Consider the following 5000-nt stretch of genomic DNA (forward strand, 5'->3'; position numbering starts at 1 on the left):
CATGGTGACTTGTAGCCAAAGCTTTAACTTGAACAGCAACTAAAATAACCGGTATGTTATAACTGCTTGATAAAGATTAGCTTAAGGCAGTGATTCAAGTGAGCAGCAGCGTGTATAACAGAAGAAAGGCAGAATAGGGAAATAATTGGTATCAGGTGAGATCAGATGAGGTTAAACAGCTGAAACTAGTTGTTCCCTGCTTACACCACTATTTCAGTATACACGTCCACACTGACCCGCGCGCCCATGTGTACGTCCACCGTGGATGACCACAAAGAGGTCGAAACCGTTCAGGGGCTGGGGGTTAGAACAGCTATGTTTGAGTGCCGACAAACATTACATTTCTATTTCTTTTTCCTTCTTTCTTTCTTTCTCTTTCTCTCTCTCTCTCTCTCTCTCTCTCTCTTTCTCTCTATGTATATATATATGTATGTGCAAAGCGGCGAGCTGGCAGAAACGTTAGCGCGCCAGGCGAAATGCGTAACCGTATTTCGTCTGCCGTTACGTTCTGAGTTCAAATTCCGCCGAGGTCGACTTTGCTTTTCATCCTTTCGGGGTCGATAAATAAAGTACCCGTTTCGCACTGGGGTCGATGTAATAAACTTAAACCCTTTGTCTATTCTTGTTTGTCCCCTCTGTGTTTAGCCCCTTGTGGGCAATAAAGAAATATATATATGTGGGTGTGCGTGTGTATGTCTCTGTCTGTGTCTGTTTGTGCATATACAGTGCGTAGATGAAAGCCACATAATCTTAGTGTATATATCTTAGTGTAGTACTCAAATGGATGAGAACTTGACTACATCCTCTTTATCCACGACCAGCTCTTCAGCATGGACAGTTACCTAGAAGTGTAATCGTTATCGAACTGTTCTGGAGACAGCAAGGTAGATAAATACATTTAAGCTTGGAACACACAAAATACAGAATACAAAATGAAGAGGAACGAAACAAACTAAACAGAAGAATTATATAAAGCCTTCTCTCGACAGTTGTTTCAAGACAGCCATAACTTGAATAATATCCAGGGCACACAAATGAAACGAACTCTCGTCTGCTACCTCTGGAGGTATGAAGATCATGAGTGAGTTTGCGGTGAAGGTCAATATATATTTTATTATTTTTATTTTGGAATCCAAGTAAACACAATGTCTCAAGTCTAACCGTGTATACCTAGCTTACTACCTACCTATCTACCTACCTATCTACCTACCGACACACATACTTACCTCCCTGCCAACCTACCATATCTCTATCTATCTATCTATCTATCTAGATAGATAGATAGATAGATAGATAGATAGATAGATAGATAGATAGATAGATGATAGATAGATAGGTAGGTAGAGTAGGAGAGAAGACACATAAAAGAAGGTAGGTTGTTACACTTTTATATTTGAAATATAGACATGCCTGTGTGTGTATTGTGTGCGTGTGCGTGTGTGTGTGTGTGTGTGTGTGTGTGTGTGTGTGTGTGTGTGTGTGTGTGTGTGTGTGTGTGTGTGTGTAATAATGACAATAATGATTGTTTACCACCAAATACGAATGTTTAATCACTGCTTTTGTACTAAAATTTCAAGGCGTTGCAGGAGAGAAAAACTTGAAAAACTGGTCGTCGTCACACAATTATGTTCCAAATGTTATTTCAACTGAAACAACAAAAGGCCTTCTTACTTGAGGCGTTCAATGATTATTTTCTATAAATTTTTCACGCTGCACTTTTATGGAATTAGCATTATTTGGACTGGCTCACAAACACATACATACAAAATACATACATACATACATACATACATACATACACACACACACACACACACACACACACACATACATACATACATACATACATACATACATACATACATACATACATACATAAATACATACATACACACACATACATACATACACACTTGCATACATACATACATACATACATACATACATACATACATACATACATACATACACACTTGCATACATACATACATACATACATACATACATACATACATACATACATACATTGATATTAATGTACGTAAATTAAGTGTCGTAGTTGTTAAGTAAAATTTTTAAGTCGTATTTCCAAGGTCAAAATAAGTTTCTCATTAATCTGTTACAGACTTAAGGATTTCTTCTGTATTTCACTATCGCAACCCTCTCGATTCCGCCACCAGGACCATTTCTACCTTAGACATAGATGATATCCCCCTAATTGATCAATAACAGATTGTTAATCGTTTCTTTAGTTTACCATAAATGTATGCATATCTGTGTATAGAGTGTATAGATCAATTCAATAGAGTGTTAATATGAAAATTAATATAACTGAAGGTGGCGAGCTGGCAGAATCGTTAGCAGTCCGGGCAAAATACTTGGGGACATTTCGTCTTTCCTTGTGTTCTGATTTCAAATTCCGCCATGGTCGGTTTTGCTTTTCATGCTTTCGGGGTCGATATAAGAGAATACCCTCCATCAGGCATTTGCCATATCCTGAACGCCTTATTTCCTTGGGCATGGATACATTGAAACTCCGACATCTGGCAGCTGACTTGGCAGACACCCATAAAATTATCAACCATCTTACAAACAATAACTCTGAGCACCTTTTTAAACTCCACCCGTCTAACACCGGTGGACATATTTACAAAGTCAGAAAACAGCACAGCTCCCATGACTTTAGGAAACATTTTTTCACGTTGAGAGTTGCTGAAGCATGGAACAAACTGCCGACATCAGTTGTTAGTTGTCGGAGCACTGCATCCTTCAAAACTTCCTGAGATTCACTAACACTCCACCTGATTTTCTCCCCTCCATACACACACGCAAGCATGTATCTGACTCATACACTGTTTGCTTTCCAGACATTTGTACATTACTGCATATATTTTATACGCACTTTTTGACAAATTGTGGTGCACCTGAGCACTGTATACAATAATTTCATATAATAAGTACCAGATAAGCACTAAGGTCAATGTAATCCACTAAACCCTTCCCCTGAAATTGTTGCCCTTGTACCAAATTTTGAAACCAATATTTGTATAAGTGATCAAGTACAAGAGCCGTCGGTTTGCAGGAAATTATCCCATAGCAAAGATACATTCACACATTTGTGTGTGTGTGTATTTGAATATATATATATATATATATATATATATATATATATATATATATATATATATATATACATATACATACGTACATACATACATACATAATACATACATATACAATTACATACATACACACCTGCAAGTGTATGTGTCATTACTTGGGTGTGGCCAACTACTTTTGCAATAAAGCAGCCACAGAAAAAAATCTAAAAAATGGTGTCACGATTCAAACAGGTTTTAATATGTATTGTTTACAGAAACCTACACACACACACACATACACACACACACACACACACACACACACACACACACACACACACATATATATATATATATGATTTATCTCCTATAAGATACACCCAAGATATATAATAATAATAATAATAATAATAATAAATAATAATAAAACAAATAATAATAATGAAATTATTGTATACAGTGCTCAGATGCACCACAACTTGTCAAAAAGTGCGTATAAAGCATATACAGTAATGTACAAATTTCTAGAAAGCGAACAATGTATGAGTCAGATACATGCTTGCGTGTATGTATGGAGGGGATAAAATCAAGTGTAGTGTTGGCGAATCTCAGGAAGCATGGAAGTTTTGAAGGATGCAGTGCTCTGACAACTAACAACTGATGCCGGCAGTTTGTTCCATGCTTCAGCAACTCTCAGCGTGAAAAAATGTTTCCTGAAGTCATGGGAGCTGTGCTGTTTTCTGACTTTGTAAACAAGTCAAAGGGTGGAGTTTGAAAAGGTGCTCAGAGTTATTGTTTGTTGATAATTCTTTGGTTGATAATTCTTTTTATATTCTCACCTTTAAGATACGCCCAAGGCTTGGGCTCCGTGCTATTCGCCCACAACATAAATCACACTCGCATCTTAAAACAAAAACACGGCGCAATTATTTCACCTCAGTTGACCCCGTCTCCTTAACAACATACCAAAACACATTAAAGCAGAAATAGACCCCGTAAAGTTCGAGAAGTCTTTGCACAAATTCCTTCAAGAAACCCCGGATAAACTGGATAAGTCTCCGTAAGGAATAACTCTGAACTTGAGTGGGCCATGTTGTCCTAATCCTGATTTGAAAGACTTCACCAGGTTGTGCTATAAATTTAGACATGTCCCAGGCCGACACTGACAGAAACCTATGAAAATATCACACTATGTGTGTGTGTTGTGTGTGTGTACGTGTGTGTGCATATATGTATATACATAAATGTTTATGTATGTATATATAACATATATATATATATATATATATATATATATATATATATATATATATATATATATATATATATATATATACCGAGTAAACATAAAGGTGAAACAAGGTGGAAAAAAGAGTACTCAATACCAAGGGTAGAGTAATATCTTTATTTAAAAAGCAGCAGAAAATTCAACCTGCTACTCTGAGTTTCACGTTCTCGTTCGTCGGACAGTTTTTGATATATATTAATATATTATATATAACATATATTATATAAGTGTGTGTATAAGTGTGTATATATGTGTGTATGTGTTTATATGTATGTATATATTTGTGTTTGTCTTTGTGTCTGTGTTTGTACTCCCCAGCATCGCTTGACAACCGATCTTGATGTATTTCTCTTTCCGTAACCTAGGGGTTCGGCAAAAGAGACTGATATAATAAGTACTAGGTTTACAAAGAATAAGTCCTGGGGTCGATTTGTTCGACTAAAGGCGGTGCTCCATTATGGCCGCAGTCAAATGACAGAAATAAATAAAAAAGAAAAGAATATATATATTGTATATATGTGTGTATATATATATATATATATATATATATCATATATATATATATATTATATATTTATACATTTATTATGTATATTCAAAGGGCAAAGCCA

At 36.0% G+C, this 5000-nt stretch overlaps 1 protein-coding gene across 1 annotated transcript in view; it reads left to right on the forward strand.

Moving 5' to 3' along the window:
• The window catches only part of LOC115224993 (zinc finger protein 845-like), a 254784-nt gene that overhangs the window by 144907 nt on the left and 104877 nt on the right, over positions 1–5000 (forward strand). The window lies entirely within an intron of this gene.

The sequence above is a fragment of the Octopus sinensis genome, linkage group LG27 (genome assembly GCF_006345805.1).
Source record: "Octopus sinensis linkage group LG27, ASM634580v1, whole genome shotgun sequence".
In the NCBI taxonomy this organism is placed as follows: Eukaryota; Metazoa; Mollusca; class Cephalopoda; order Octopoda; family Octopodidae; genus Octopus; species Octopus sinensis.